The sequence below is a fragment of the Agelaius tricolor genome, unplaced genomic scaffold (genome assembly GCF_023055355.1).
Source record: "Agelaius tricolor isolate 1412-34295 unplaced genomic scaffold, bAgeTri1.0.p SCAF_3, whole genome shotgun sequence".
NCBI lineage: Eukaryota > Metazoa > Chordata > Aves > Passeriformes > Icteridae > Agelaius > Agelaius tricolor.
Window position 1 is genome coordinate 27,695,144 of NW_027269263.1, and position 17,155 is coordinate 27,712,298.

Consider the following 17,155-nt stretch of genomic DNA (forward strand, 5'->3'; position numbering starts at 1 on the left):
CGTGAAATACATACCCCATCTCTATTTGTTCTACCTACACTGAAAGCCCCAGTGAAGAAAAATATTGTTCAAAAAAATGTAACCAAAGTAGACTTATTTGGCCCATGCTACAATGAGGAAGATGAGTCCTTGGTTTGCTGCCCTACCCCTCTTGCAATTATTGCTGCAGTGCATGTTGTCCCTGTGTAGGCATGGGCCAGTGGAGCCCAGGCAGAGCCCCGTGTGCCTCCCACATCACTGCAACCTCGTCCTTCAGCAGCAGAGCTGCAGTGCTTGCGTCACACCCAGTAGCACCACATGGCTTCATCCACATTATGCTCCTTCAGGGCAGTATTGCTGAGGTTTTGTCCTGGATGTATTAGGGGAGGAACACAGTAGGAACTGACTAAAGGGGTGTGATGTGCTTAGTAGATCCAAGCCCATTTCCTGTTTTACTTACCTGCAGTGATTTCTTGTCTCTTGCCAGCAACAAAACCTTGCCAATAAAGCAAGGCCTCAGCCCCAGGCATAAACATGTCTTGTGTCTCAAGGAGATTCTCCCCTTTTTTTCTGGGCTCTTTAGAGGACAAATACCTCCCAGATAGGATCCCTTTTTACTTCCATGATGTGGCTGTGAGAAAGGTGTAGCAGAGCACTGCAGTAGGAGAGCTGGACAACATGCTCTTTGTTTCTAGAACAATGCAGCCTTTTTCTGGCTTGAGCAAACACTTTACCCAGCAATACTATCCTTGGCAGTACTACAGAGTTCCCAGCTTCCATGGCCTAGGAAGGTAGATTAAGTTTCTCACCTGATTAATCACACCAGTGGCCCTTGTCCAACCCAGGTGTCCCTGCAGAATAAAATATCATCACTTGCTGCAGTCACTGATGTTCTTTCCTGCTGCAAACGTTTTGAGAGTTTTGCTAAAACCCTTTTTTTGTTGAATGCTCATTTCCCAGTCACTGCTAAACCACTTAGTTGAATCTATTTGTTCTCCAGATCAGTCTCACTGCTGCAGATCTCAGTTGTTCCCATCAATCAATCCAATTTTGTCATGCTGAAGAATAGTGTGCTGTAGTTTTGTTTCATTTCTTGTCCTCCTCCCACTGGCCTACCAACAAGTCCAGAATCACCTTGCCTATTCCCATCTTCATTTTGGACTGACAACTGTTGTCTCAAATGATGTTTAAGTTGCTACAAACAAATTGGTTTTGTCCATCAACATTTCATACTTTCCACCTTCCCTGAGTGGAGATGGTCTGTTGGATATTGTCTACAGACATGGCTCAGCTTGGTGGGACCTCTTCCTGTGCCAAGCCACTGGCACAGGCTTCTGCTGAGCTGCATAACAGGGATCTAACTCTGTTTTGATGGCATAATTGGAGGAGAAAATAATGATAAAGATTCATAAAGCAGTGTGGGAAGGTATAAACCTTAGAATTTGAGGCAGTAAACAGCCCATTGAAAAACAGGACTCACAAAAAGTGAAAGAGGAACACATGTTTGGTAATCTGCAGGGAGAGGCCATACAAAGTTTCCCACAAATTTCTATTCTCATATGTCTCATGAATTATCCCTGGAGAGGCAGCATGTATTGTATGGGTAACTTTAAACCCTGTTTTCAAACTGAGTCATTCACACTTAAAAATCTTAGCCCCAGCTTGGCACACCATGCTTCAAAGCAGTAAAGTGTGAGGGGCACTGGATTCAAACTCTCTAAGCATTTCTTCTTCCTACCATGTCAGAGGAAAGCTTTATGGACTTTTGCTCCCGGCTGCATTTTTTGATGGGTGTGGCCCATCTGTTCTTGTCCTCCCAGTGGAGGCCACAACAGATGTCCTTCCTCTCGGGCATCGAGTTAGTCCGAGGGAAGGTGTGTCCAAGGAGGGCTACAGAGAGAAGCTGCTTTTCTATTTCTTGGTTAGAGCTAACTGGAAAAGGTCAAAGCAGTACCATTAATCACCCTGTCATGTGGTGGATGGTGACATCTACTCCTTTCAGTGATTTCTGTTGCAACTCCCTCCCTATAGCAAATCAAAAGCAGCCAAAACATAATGTCAGCCAGTAATTTATTGAAAACTGCAAAATAATTCACTCTGTTAATAAAGCACAGTGGTTGACGTGATGAGGATGAGGCCATAATAAACAAATGAAGTCTCCTGACAGTAGAATGGATGAGATTGATTTCACTGGACATCTGTCAGCAGCTCTCTTCCTGAACCTCACTTCCCCTCATCACAGAGTTCCTTCCTCCTTCCCAGGAGTTTCCTTTCAGCTTCTGCCTGTTTGCTGCTGGAGCAAATCCTCCATTTGCAGCCTGCTGTTCTGGTGTATCTCACTGCCTTTGGCAGAGTGGGCAGTAGTACTTCTGTCAGTATGTAAAGGCTGTCAGGAGCCTTCCTGAGCTCTTAGGAAACACAGAAATTGTAGGCGCCTGTTCTGCTGCTTCAGCATCTCCTTTTTCTCCCGTGGGATGGGGAAAAAGGGCTGGCTGTGACGTAGAGCTGCAGAGTGAAAGGAACAAGTGTGGGATCCCCCATTTGTTTCACTGCAGATGACATTTAGCCAAAGAGGGGAGCATTACTCCCCTCTTCAGCTAAAGAAGTCTATTGTAGAAGTGAACATTAAGGCTTTGAGAATGCCTACCCCGGCATGCACCGGGGGGTTTGGTGACACCCTCCTGAAGCACTGCCCTGGGTTTAGGAAGCAATGTCTGCTGTGGGAAGGTTTCTCTGAGGCGCAGCGTTTCTTAGCGTGACTATAAAGAGGAACTTGTGTGGACCGGATGTCTCGGGCTCTCTCCCCACCATCCTGCCACTCGCTGGAGAAGCTCTGTGAAAGTGATTCTTATCTGCAGCAGCGTGGCTGCTCTGTGTAGGTCTTTGTACAGCCCCACAACCCACCAGCCTCTAGACACTGTCCGAGTCCTTTCCTCTGGGTGATGTATCTGCTGGTCCTGAAAGAATGTCTTCCTTAATGCTACTTTGAATCAATTTTATTGCATAACAACCTAATAATACATTTGTTTAAAAGTGTGGATTTTTAAGATTGGGGTAATACTTCTGAAAGACCATCCTTTAGCACTTCTCTTTCTTTCCAGTGCATATTTCATCTTAAAAGTATCATTAAAACTGGCAAGAGAATACGAGAGAGGAGGTCACTGGCAAACAGATGATAGCAAAGTTTGCTACCTTACCTACCTTGAAGTATATCTTGTAGCTACACTAAAATGTTATACAATAAGTTCTTTTTTAGTAGCCAAAGCAAGGATTCTCCCCATCAAATTTCTTTAGCAGAAATACAGAAATAGTTGCAAGCTTCTCTGCCAAAATGCTAATTACTCCCTAGGGAATCATCCAGTTATGAAGAAATATGGGTCTGTTTATGTCCTCTGTATAATATATATAACATAACTAAGGCACCTTTTCTGTTTCTTGCACATTAGATCCATATATCTGAGTTAATATTATGGAAGTTGCACTTGCAGAAGTTGCAGAAAAAAGAAACAAATGAAAGCTCATTACAGGAATGCAGAGACATCACCACGGATTTCAAATTACAAAAATTTGCTTGCCTTCTCTGTATAGCAGCCACATACATATTTCTGTTTTTACCAGCTGTGAGATTCTTAAGGGATTGCTGTGTAAGTCCAACATGGGCTCAATACCAGCTCAGGAACAGGCAGAATGGATGATGGGGTGAAGAGATGCTCCTCTTTCACTCCTCGTTAAAGGTAATTTGAGGGAATGGGAGTTTCTGTGTGGGAGAGTATGTGATATGTGATGCAAGAACAATCTAAAAATATTTCTTTTTGCTTCCATAGCAACTCCCATGCTGGCATGTCTTTGAATTCGTTATTTCATTCTTTCAGCTCTCTTTGTGGGCTTTGTCCAGTTTGCAGAGTTGCAAAATGATCTTTCCACCTGTGTTTACAGATGTGTGCCTGCAGTCTGTTCTGGAGGCAGGGTATATCCTACATCTCCAGGGAGGCCTCCCTGCAGCCTGCCAGTACTTCAAGGGGGTTTATGAAAAAGAAGGAGAGAGACTTACAATGATAGATAGTGACAGGACTAGGGGCAATGGCTTTAAACTAAAGTGGGAGAGAATTAGACTAGATGTTAAGAATTTTTTTTTTTAAGCTCAGAGGGCAGTGGGACACTAGAACAGATTGCCCAGAGAAGCTGGAGATGCCCCATCCCTGGCAGTGTTCAAGGCCAGGCTGGACATGCCTTTCACTGGTCTAGTGAAAGGCATCCCTGACCATAGCAGGGGTATTGAACTAGGTGATCTTTAAGGTTGGTTCCAACCCAGACCATTCTATGGTTCTGTGATTCTCTGCTGGAAACAGCACTTGATAGGGGAAAGGCTGATGGCCCTTATCACACACAAGAGTCAAGGAAAGCAATTGTCCTCTGTAAACTGCTCTCTTTGCATTCTGACTCATGCTCTGGCTGACCCAAAAACATCAGAAGGGGCCTGACAACCTCATCTCATGGTACACTGTTGTAAAAACTGTCTTGCTCACATTTTATCTCCATCTCTTCTGTGATGTAAAGGTGTGATTATGAAATTTATGCTTGCAAATGCTTCTGCCATGTGTCTGATGGCAGCAAGGATATAGTACATTTCCTTCTTTATAAGTTATAAGCAGAGACTTGAGTGAAAATTGATGTAGCAGGAAAGGTTTTATTGCTTTCCATAATTTTGTTTTTCATATTTGCAGAGTAATTTTATTATTTTAGAGGAAGTGTGGGTGTTCGTAGAAATTCATTGAGGATCAATAACAATTTCATCCCTACAAGGATACTTGTAATACTTCTGTGTTGACAGGTGAAGCAATGCTGGGTGAGCAATTGGTCTTGTTAGCACATATTGTGCTTCTCTGGGGTATGGAGGGTTCAAACACCCCCAGCATGTCCACTTTTCCAAAGGCTATGGTGAGCAAATGCCTTAGGCTTGATTTGGATTTGTGTGAGGAGCAGTTATCCTGCACAGGAGTAACTACAAGGTGAAAACCAGTCTCTGGCAGTTCTGGTGGTGGGAAGGTACTGCCAGTGAAAGGCCCACAGCAGTCCATGTGAGGAGCTCTGAGACAAGGGTCCTATTGAGCTGGGGGGGCCATGCCCCAGTCAGGCCCTGGAAGCAGGAGGAATCATTCTCTATTTCTTGAAGCCCAGAACCAGCACTCTTCTAATCCCAAACTTCTGACATCAAAGCTCTGAACATTTCTCTCAGAGAATTGTCCAAAATCTTTTAGTTCCACAATTCTATAACTTCTCTCAGACCCCAGGCTTTTATATCCTCCTTTATCAAAGGAACAGAGTTTTAGCTGATGTGGCCAAAGGGCTGATAGACTGTCCTTTCTGTTCCCCTTTCTTAATCTTTTGTCACCCTTAGGCTAGATGATTAAATTTATTTTGATTCTCTTATTCTTTTGACTTCTGTCTTCAACCAAGAAACTCATTAAAATCAAAAGCCAGTGTGGATATCTGAGTTAACACAGTTTCAAACTGCGATGCCATAAAACAAAGTAGCAGCAAAGCTCTCAGGAAGATGCCATTTTAAGAAATTCAAAACAGCTGCTCTGCCATCTAGTGTCATTGAATAATGTCTGCTAAGTCCCAGCTTTCACCCTAACTGCTGAAACAGTGCTACCATGTACTTCTCCTTCCAGCAAACCTTTCAGGTCAGGCACATGCACATCTCTGGCAGAGAGAGATGAAAGGGAGGAGCTGTGTCCATTGCAAGCTCTCTGGTGGCATTGAGGTGAATGCAATTTGTCTCTCACATGAAAGGACTGTTCCTTACCTGGAAAGGTAAGCTACAAAGCCAGGCACATCTGAAGAGCTGCTGACCTTCCCCCAGCTAAATAGTTAGCTCTATTTAGAATGTTGTCCACGTTCTTTATTTTAGGCAGGTAAACAGCAAGCCTGTGAGGGAAATGCAATATTTTCAAGTCTACCAGATGTTCATTTGGCCCCAGGTATTTTCTGCTTCATAGTATGAAGTAATCTCCAGAAGTGAAAAATTGCCTAAATTAGGCCATAGAAGTCTGAATGCTAGGGGTCCTTGCTGAATGAAAATGAAGTTTTTTTTTCTTTGGGTTTTTTATTTCTTTGGTTTTTTTTATTGGCTCTTTGTATCAATGATATCTCCCCCAAATGAACTTCTATTCATCAAGATCAGAGAAGTTTTTTTTAAAAAACAATTTAAAAATGTGATAGATATTTTTGTCTAGTTTAAGGCTGTAGGTATGTACTTAGAAATAATTTAGACATATTTTTCTTTTCCTTCATGGTCAAATACCGTTCTTGTCTGTAAAATCAGATAAGTGGCCATTAGGAATTATTCATGTATTCTCTTTGTTTCTTACCTAGTTAAATGTTGTCTTGATAAATCTTTAGAAACTGACTTAATTTGCCAGAATAACTCCAAATTAAGATCAGTGCTCACTACTTCAATTGATAACAGATGTTTGGCTCCAGTGAAAGGAGTATGACTTTACACATCTTTTGAAATGTCACAGCTCTTTGTATTCACAACTAGAAGCCATGCCAGAACAAACCAATGCTGTCAATAGCAGAGCTGAAAGAAAACACACAAAACACAAGACAGTGCATTCCAGAAACAGTACAAGTGTGGTTTGGAAAAGCTCAAATTTGAAGCCACTAAAACCATGATATAAATCCTGCAGTGCTGTCATGGTCTGCTTAATTTAGGAACTGAGGAGAAATACTGCCTCAAATCTTTCTTTCTCAAAAGAAAAGAGAGATTGCCACTTTGTGGGGACAGAAGTGTGATGAAGCTGATCTCAGCTACTTTTATCAAGATATCCTTGAGTTTTTGACTTCCTAACCCAAATAGATGTTCATCCTAAAATAAGGAAAAAAAAAAAAAAAAGAAAAAGGAATTCCTTCAGGACTATAGGCACTGATTTTATCTTACCCTAACATGTCTAAAAGAAACATTCTTACAGACTCCTGTTTTTCTGGCAGGGTCTCTAAATCCACATTTGTTCCAAAAGTACCCTAGTCTGAAGTGCTTTGCAGAAGACTCTGGAGCTTCATGAGTTGGCTCTGAGAACACAGAATTCTATTGTGCTATAGATGAATGAAGAGATACAGATTTTCCCTTTCTAACCAAAGGTGACCAAAAGACTAGGTTTTCAGGTGTAAAATGACAGCCAGAGATCAGCAAGCTTAGAGCATGGCTGTTGTTTACTCTGATGTGCTCCAGTTCTCAAAACATATCAATTATCCCCCCCCCACAAAAATTGAGTCACGTTTTGTTTTCATCACAATAGTCCCAGCTGTTTCAAATAGCTGGCACTAATAATCTGTGCTTTAGAACTGATTAGCATCCTATATCCCTTCATTTCTAAAATGGAATTTTAATCAGATTGTAATTCCTTGAAACCTCCACGTCAGTGAGTACTTCCCTAACCATTAATCAATTGAATTTTGCCCTCAATTAAGCTGCTTAAATCCCCTTCATATTACTGATTGATAACTTTCATTGCCTCCAGCACATCGCTGACACACTGTTAGGGGTTTTTTTTAACATCAGGGCCGTGACACTATTATAAAACTGAGAAAAAGAACAGACGTTTGCATTGCCGCTGTTGTGGCTTTTCAGCTTTCTTATTTTAAATCCCTGTTTTCTTCAGGGATTTGAAAGTGGGTCATAAATTCATTCCAAAGAGAAATCACTTTCATTGGTCTAATCATGCAAGTACTCAATGTCTCTTCTGGGAGGCCAGTTCTTAGTGTGGAAGTAGCTTAGCTCCTTCTGCTCAACCTCCCTGCATTATTTTTTTATGGCCTTTATGCTTTTTTTTGTTGTTTTTGTTTGGCTGGTTGCTTCTGATGCTACTGTGCTGAAGCATAAATAATTTTTTTATGGGGAAGTTGGTGACTCTACAATACAGAAGGATAATAACTGAAAGAAAATGAAGTTCTTTGGCTTGAGCTGAAATGTTTCCTATAATGCATTTCAAACTGGAAATGTCAAGAAACTAAGTTAATACCTCAGATAATCAATAGCTTTAATGATTCTTTAGGACAGCAACATGCAACCTAAGGGAACAGTTCTGCAATCCTTATTCAAACTAAGGAGATTTGAGTCTCTGGGACTGGGTCATGTATCAACTGGTAATAAATAAAGAACCAGAAAACATATTTCTCAGAACAGAAGGGTTTTTGGGTTAACTAAGAACTCATGTTGGAGACACACATGCATATCTTTTTGTAGGTGGCACTTCTTAAACATTTTCTTTCCCTGAGAAAATGTGTGCTTTATATGTTAATTTAGGGCAGTACATGCCTTGTGTCTCAGTTTTAACCTGGTAGCATGTTCCAGATTTGATACAGCCATGCATTTAAGTAGTTATCTGGAAGGCAGAGTCAGGGACAGTAACACAGTGTGGAATTTAACCACCAGAATACACCAGAGGAAGATAAATCCTCAGAGCCCCAAGGTAGCACAGAAATCACCTTGAAGGAATAAGCTGAGCTCCCTCATGTCTTGCAATTGATGTAAAACAGAAAAAAACCCAAAAACCCAGAAAAAATCAGACCCCAAAATCCAAGCATTTCTATTATGATTGCTACTGCTAAACCTAATTAACTCTCAGTATGTGCCAGACATAGCAGACCTGATTAAAGTCTTCTGTTCTGGTGTTAAAAGATAATCCAAGGCCTTTAAGCTTTTATTCAGATGCCTATGATTTTGCAAGAACACCTGCTGTGTAGCATATGCTAATTAGAATTTTTGAATTAAAATGGTTTACATCAGGAAGGAAGAGGCAGAAGGAAGTGGCGGAAGGAAGGAAGTGGCGGAAGGAAGTGGCGGAAGGAAGGAAGTGGCGGAAGGAAGGAAGTGGCGGAAGGAAGTGGCGGAAGGAAGGAAGGAAGGAAGGAAGGAAGGAAGGAAGGAAGGAAGGAAGGAAGGAAGGAAGGAAGGAAGGAAGGAGCCAGCGACAGCTCCTGGAGTGGCATTCCTCTGCTCTCTGCAAGAACTTTGGATATTTCTTAATCACCTTTGTTGGACATTAACCTCATCTTTGTTTCACTTCTGCCTTACTGAAGTTATGTTTCTTACCTTGCTATGTGTCATTCAGGCTGCTGGAAGATTGAAGTTTGAGGCTAAAGGTGTATTTTGGCAACAGCTGGGACCTGGTTTTGTTGCTGCAGCGGAGTTCTTCCAAGTTCAGAGAAAAAAAATTAAAGTATGTCATTTGTTTTTTTCTGAGACATGCCACATTGCACTAGAGCACACTCAGAGCAACAGTCATGACCTTGGTGTATCACAGTACATGGTTTTGACAGCAGAATCAGTAGCACAAGATGTCGTGTAGTAGGAAGTGATTCTATGCTGAGTTAATCAAAATATGACAAAGCTGGGTTTGATTATAGCTCATGTCTCAAAGACTTTATTGTTGGGAAGAGGAAGAGCAGCTTGATTGCTTTTATTTTGAAGTAGTTCTATAATTTATGGGTAGGTTCCTAGTTTAGTTATTAGAAAAATACATTTAGTACTTTTTTGTATTGTCTTGTTTGCTTGAACTCATCAAGCCTCCCAATGTTTGTCTATAAAGATTTATCTAATGCAATCCTTTAACAAGTGAGACGTGTCTTCATCTGTTTCAGGGAAGTCTTTTCCACTCCTTCTGAAATGAAAGTCTGCTGTGAGCACTAAGTTAGGAGGTGGAGAATCAGGGGTCCCATTTATAATTTTCGAAGTCCATAGGAATAATCCCAGGGGAATTTTGAAAGAGATGTTTAACAACATAACCCTTCTCCTGGAAAGTAATCTCCTGTCAGCCAGCTGTTCAATGGGACAGCTAGTTACCTGGTGCTTTGTTGCACTTTTTAAAGATGAATCAAAGCAACTGTATGCATTTTTTATTGCCAAGAGTATTTTTTGAGATATTAATCTGAGTTCTGATTTAGAAGTTTGCTGGGCCTATTCAGATAGTAATTTTTTCATAACAGAAAATTCTTACAGATATGTGTGGGAGGTCCTTCAGAAGTGCAACACGATTTTTTTTCAGACACCATTAATATTTCAGGTTGACACTGTGTTAGAAATTTACAGAAACTGTTTTTCCTTGACATTTGTGTTATGTTATCTGAAATTCATTTCAATGGCAACAAGAAATATTGGTGCAAACTGCACCCTTTTGTAAAGGGAAATCCTGATGTACTAAATCTTGACTGTAACCCTGTAATCCTAACCTGAGAGAAAACTTCAAAGGACGGAGTTTTACTTCTGCTTTCACATCAGGCTATCAGTAATGCACAAGTATTTGCATATGGGAAAAGCTCGCACATTTGATATAGTGATAACAAGGCAAGGTTATATAATTTTTACTGTTACCACCACCCAAAGTTCCCTAAAATAAAAAAAAAAAGAATCCTTTCCAGGTTTTTTTACTTGCTTGATAGATTTTGATGCTTTGTCATTTGCATTTTCACTTTTTTTTTTTTTTTTGCAGCAGCTGTGAAACACATGAATATAAGAAGAGAAGTCTATGATTTACAACTATAAATTTTGTATAGCTGTTAGTCAAAGCAGGTCTTCATTTCCCTTCTGTAAAGATTATTGTTACAACTGCATTCCTTCCTCGGAGACAAAAAAAAACCTGCAGAAAGATTTGTGGGATAACTTTTCTTTTAATCACTACTTTTACTTAGGTCTTCATTTTTCTCTCTGTCCATTGCTTGTTCTGTGCATATTTGCCTTTGTTTCTGGGCTTCTTGTTCTGTTTGTTTCTGTTTGTCATTCTCTGTCCTTACTATTTTCTCAGTATTTGCTTTTCTCATGCATGCTTTTGATATACCTTTGCTTTTCTTAAATTTTTCTGTGTGCTTGTATTCTCTGAAAGTGCAGGGTTATGTTTGGCAATCAGTAACTCAGTGATTGACTGACTGATCACACTGAATTAATGCTGCATCTCCAGTATCCTCCCATCACCTTTCTCAGCCTGCTTCTTTCTGACACTCCAAGGGTTTGTTGCACTACTGTGCCAGGATAAGAAAATAGCATAAGCTTGCCCTGAGATAGTTGCTCTCTCTGCTGTGGTCTAATTTGCTCCTTCCCATCTTTGCATATTTCATTGCCTTGCCAGGAGCTGTAATATCCTCCCTGCTTTGTCTGCAAATGAGCCGATACATTTTTGGTGAAGCCCTGTCCTTATTCTCCACAGTGAGCCAAAGGGAATGTGCTGGTTGTGACTCTGCTTGAGGATTCATATTGTGCTAATGCCACCGGCCTGGAGCACACTATTACCCTAATATATGGTGTGTGGCAGCATGCTTCTGCTGGGATGTAACATCTCAGCCTCCTTACTAGAATTTTTCTTCCCATTTTGTGGGGGTTAGAACCTCATGTGGGTATTATTTACAAAGCTAAGATCTTTACCCTCGCTGTTATTGATTTTGTATGAGCTGTTCTAGGAACATTTGGCTTATATTAGTAGGAAAGGCATGCTGTGCTGTTGTGCCTGAGAGGCTTGTGGCATACAGTAAAATTTGCTGGACAGCCTTGTTGATTCCCATGGATACCTCAATTCCCATTGATACACTGTTGACCAATATTGCCTCCATCACCTGCAGGAAATGGCTGGACAAGTAACTGAGCTGTCAGTTTGAATCAGAGCATGAAAATAGACATAACTGCACATCTTTGCATCTTGTAAAGGTCAGTGGTGCAATGTTCCCTTGAAAAGAGTAATTGCTTTTTTCCCCTGTTTCTAAAGCAAAACTTCAAGTTTTAAAAAGGAGCAACACAAAATATTTATGACTCTGGAAATCCTTTCATAAAATGAGGATTCCATTTAAAGGTTTTCCATGTAAAACTATAAATGTTTTAGAAAGGTAATAGATACATGGTGATGAAATAAAAATTGACGGTCAATGACTGAATGGCCTTAAGTCAATTTCCTGACTCTTTTCCTAGGGTTTAATAGGCTGCTGAATGCTCTAATCAGTTTGCAGTATCAAGTAGAGCTCCAGTTCTCTTTCTTCCTAGGCAGTCTTCCTGGCTCCTGGAAGTCCTGGACAATTGGTCAGTGTTTACATGGAAAATCCAGGTTTCTGCTGCTTGGTCAGGTAATGGTGAAGGTCATATGGAATGGCTACTGGAAAGCTCCAGTGTATCAGACACTGCACAGTCCACACTCATGGTTTCCCTGTACAGCACAAAGAATGCAAAGGATCCTTAGGACAGGACTGAGGACTTTTTATTCTAACCACCAGTCTAGTGAGCAGCTGAAGCACAGCTTCTCCAGGAGCTAAGAAGCACCAGCTGAGATCTATCTGCATAGGAGCTACCAGGAATGAATAGGCAAGCAAGAGAGTGGGAAATGCAGTATCCAGCACAGTAGGAAAAAAATACCAGAAGTGTGAGTGGGGGCTGTCTATTCTACAAGGCAGGAAACAGTGGAAATTCCTAAAATTAGAAAGTTTCTAATTCTAGTTCTAATTCTAATTCTAATTCTAATTCTAATTCTAATGCAGTTTCTACCTTCTTCTGCAAAGTAGGTAGATAAGTAAGTTTTCCAACAGAGAAATTGACTGGTAAAGTACTTCACTTAGCATAACAAAAATCTTAAAGCATATTTAATTTCAAAATCTGTCCACTTCAGATCCTGATAAACTCCATTTATACTTAGAATGTGTAAGCAATCAAATAGGAAGTAGCTTCCGGAAATGAAGTAATTTTATTTGTACTTACAAATGCATGCACACAAACATCCTCACCCATTTATTTCTGTACACACAAGCCCACAACGTATGTATATTTATATTACTGTGCTCTCAAGGATGTAATTCTGGAGTGCTTGGCTGAGCACCATGGTCCTGACCTGTCAGCAAAGAAGGTTTAAAGCAGGCCTGGGGTTTGGAGAGTTTCCATCTGCAGACTGTCTTGCATGGCTGGCTGTGCACAGGAGAGCTGTGGTGAGACTGAAGAGGCAGTTGCAGGGCTGGGGCAATGATTTTTAAAACCATCCACTTTGTCAAATGCAATATTTTAAGACTCTTCTTCCAAATGCCTTGTTTCCTCCAAAATGTCACCAAGGAAGTTTTCCCTCTAATGAGGCTGACAGTTGTAGGAAGTCTCACTGCTCACAGAAGGGACTGGGTGATTCAGACAGGCAGTGATGATCAATGAGGAATGCTGCATATAGCATGTCACAAATGGAACAAAAAGGTTAGGGACATCTGAATGAGGGAGTTGAGCTGTCACCATCAGCCTTGCCTCCAGGTTTCATTCTGAAAATTGCAGGGAAGTTGTGCTCTTCCTCCCTCGAGATTTGCATAGGACATTTGCTGCATCAAGAATTCCTTCTGACATTTCTAGTGGAAGCAGCTAGAAGAAAGGGAGAAGTCAGACAGCAGAGCGTCTCTGTGCGCTGCGCTGTTGCCAAGCAGATTATGTGCTGTAATCTGTAAGCACTGAACTGTGTTTGAATTACGAGGAACCTCTCCCTCGCTTTTGTTTCAGCCCCCTGGGAGAGGCGATATTTCCGGGCTGCTAATGTCACGGCGTGACCTGTTAATAACCTGCCAGAGAGAGCCTTCCTCCGTTCCGTGCCTCCCGCTCCCCCAGGAGCCGGCAGCTGCCGGCACACGGATCGAATGCCTGCCTTCTATGCGCTTCATTGAGAAAAATTCAAGCATGTGGCCTGAGGTTCCCCTGATGACTGTCTGGGGATGATGATTTCTACCATCTGTTCTGGCTGCCTGTGGCTCCCGGAAACACCGAGGTGTATGTTGCTTCTGGCCATACGTGGGATTCCTGATGAAACCTCAGCTGCTGTCCAACTGTCTGTGAATATCAGATGGGTTTGAATTATCTTCCGCCAAGAGGGGAGGGAGAAGCACTTTGTTTAACTCTTTAATCTGAACCACTAGACGGCACATGCATAATCACAGGGTACAAAGCCGCTGAATTATTAGCATCTGCATCACGGCGGCAGCTGTAGCACATGCACGTGTGCTGGCTCTGTCTGATTCAAGATGCCCGGGCTGGTTGTTTCCAGGCTAAATATAAAGCCTCGAGTGAAATTCATCTTACTTTAGCTCACTTGGAAGCCTTGTAATTATACCAGAGATTTATTTGATCCCTTCACTTCTGATTTGTGTTAAAGGCACATTTCAGACATATAAATTTTATATCAGCGTATGAAAAAGGCTGCTTATCAAATGTTTTATATGCAGCTGAGGAATTACTGCATTTCCAAAGTTATTTATTGAGATAGAGGAAGTCAGGGCAAATTGATATTAATTTTGGTATATAAAAGAGACTTTTGAGCAAAAAAAAATCCTTGATAATGAATAAATACAAATCACTTCTCTTTCAGGATTTGACATCCTGTCTGTTATTTTCCTTGTAATCTATCATCTAGTAGCCTTTTCTGGATGTTTGCTGAATATCAGATTTTAGTGGATGTCGGGGGGCACTATATCACCCAGAAGACCACATCTAAATAGAAAGGATTTGATTCTCTTTCTTGTTAGAATTGTCTAAACTTCATCCTTTGATATTCACACTGTTTTCTCTATTGATACACATACTATTTTCTTTGAATGAATAGATGCTCTCAGTAAAAAATACAATGAGTTTTATGGGCTTGGAAAAATTGTTTACATAGTCAGTCTTGGAGCAGAGAAGTTATTACAGAGATGCTGAATGGATCAGCAGTAAGTGCTTACAGTTCTTGCAGTTACTGTTCAGGAAGAGATATGCAGAATATAAGACTTGTAAGAGACCTCAGAGAGAAAAGAGGAAAGGGAAAATGAAAAGGAAAGGAGAGACCTAATAGTAAGCAGTAGTGACAGCCTTGGGTTATTAAACAGTAAGGGAAGAGTATCAGTGCATGGTACTGGATGCTTCACATTTTCAGATTCAAGTAAAATACCTCTGTAGCATGACCTCATGCAGGTATTTTTGGAGGCCTTTCTTCTACTAATATTGTGCATGCTAATCAAACAATGTGAAAACACCTCTTAACAATGGCTTACCAAAGGGCGTTTGATTGTTTTTCCTTTTGGAGCTTTTTTTGTTATGCCATGAGACATAACAGCAATCTGCAAATGCATTCAGCAGTGAGTGCACAGGCATGGGGTGGGAGTCAGGGTTCCCACCACTGCTGGAATTTCTTTCTCTTGTCAACTGACTCATGCAGAGAAGTGCACGTCTCTTACATATGCATGCTGTCAGAAATCAGTATCAGGATAGAAGGCTTGAAAGTAAGCAGCACCAGAAAATTCATTAAAGCTTGGAAAAATATTTCTATTTCTAATTTTCTAATGTATTGATCCTTTAAAGAAAAAAAAAAAAAGCCAGTCAAATACACAGGAGCTATATACAGAAACATTCAGTGTATTTTTTTCCTCCAGCCTGGAATGACCCAGTAGCTACCTCTGCCTTCATCTTTAAAGCAGATTTTATTTTAGCTATGAATGCAAGGCTGCTGGCTTTTAGCAAACATGAGCAAGCTAAGAAGGACACACAAATACAGAAGAGCTGATTTGCCTATAATGTAAAGCTTCTCTGGCAGCATCTCTCTTTTTGTGTCTGGATAGAGGAAAATTTATCTGTATTACCAGTGTCTGTCCAAAAAAAACCCAACAAAACCCCACCAACAGAAAAAATCCCCAACCCCAAACCAAACCCCTTATAAGGCCCTTAGTTTGAAAAATAGTTAGCTTTCAGCCCAGAGATTTTTAAGGGAAATCTGGTGTTTCTTTCTTCTCTCTGCATAGACCTCTGCATCACTGAAGAGAGATTTGACAGGTGGAGACAGCTTGTAACAATGCACTTGAAGCTCTGAAAGACTAAAATGAGTAATCAAAACCATACTAAAAACAATTTTTTTCATGAATCTGTCTAAAATTACGTGTCGCAGAGAATTTCTTTCCCCCTTTTTCCACTCCTCTTTTTTTGTTTGAAGTAAGGTATTTATACTTAGCTGCATGTCATTATATGTGATTTCCCTTTTCTGTTAGTCACATCAGGTCTGGGCTTGCAGTCACGAGTGATGTAAGATATTGCAAAATGTCACTAATAGATATGTTAAGAGACAGTGAACTAGAAATAAAACATGGAGATTCCAGTGTGAATCTCATCACCAAGTTCTTCTGCCATAGTCCACTTCAGTTGAAATTTAGATTATGATGAAACATTTGTAGGAATTACTCTGAAATGGAGAAATATACTCTGCAATTTCTAGGTTTCAAATGATGACTGTAAGGGGCAGAACATGAAAGCTTCCCTCCTGTCACTTGAAATATTTCCTTTAGGCTTAGAGGGCTATTAGAGGGATTTGAGTATACATGCCTGTGGGAACACTTGGTCTGAAGGGATTCTTCTTGGGTTTCCATTGAGAGCTGACTGTTGCACTGAATGCCCAGTCATCTGTGCCACAAACCCTAACTGGATTAGAGGGAATGTTGGGGAGAACTTCACAGATGATGAAGGAAGAAATGGCTCTCCGAGCAATTTTGTTGCCAGCACAACGGAAGAAAGTCTGACATTTCCAAACGTACCTATACATATTCCCTGTTCCTGTTTATGTGCATACAGCCTGATGTACTGCAAGGGTCTGGCTTCCACAGGTGCTAAGCACTTACCTTTATGCCTGTGGTGTTGGTAGCTTGCAGCTCATAGAAAAAGAAATCTATGATTTCTCAGCACAGGCATCCATTTATGCACGCAGGCAGTAAAAGTTTCTGAATGGCTTAAGCTTTATTATACCTAATCAGGGTTTGTGTGTGATTAGTGTAATTAGTGTGATCAGGGTTTGTGTGTGATTAGTGTGCTTAGTCATTGAGCGTTAACTATCTATAAATGAAGGAAATTTCAGTGCCAAGGGGCTCTTTTCTCAAAAGCCCTAGAAGAATCTGGCCTTTCCATAGAATTCAGACCATAAAGAGAATCCTAAACTTTCAGAGCCCTCGTAGTCAATCTTGTGATATAGAGAGGAGGATTAAATTTACATGGAGTAAATAAACAGAAGTACCTTCTCTGATAAAGGAACTATTAGACTATAACTATAACTCCACTACCAGGCAGTGGAGTACTTTCCTCTGGAATATTAGCAGGTGCTGTCATTTAACATGGTTATAAGACTGACTGAAGCTCTAGAAATAAACAGGTAAGAGTAATTCT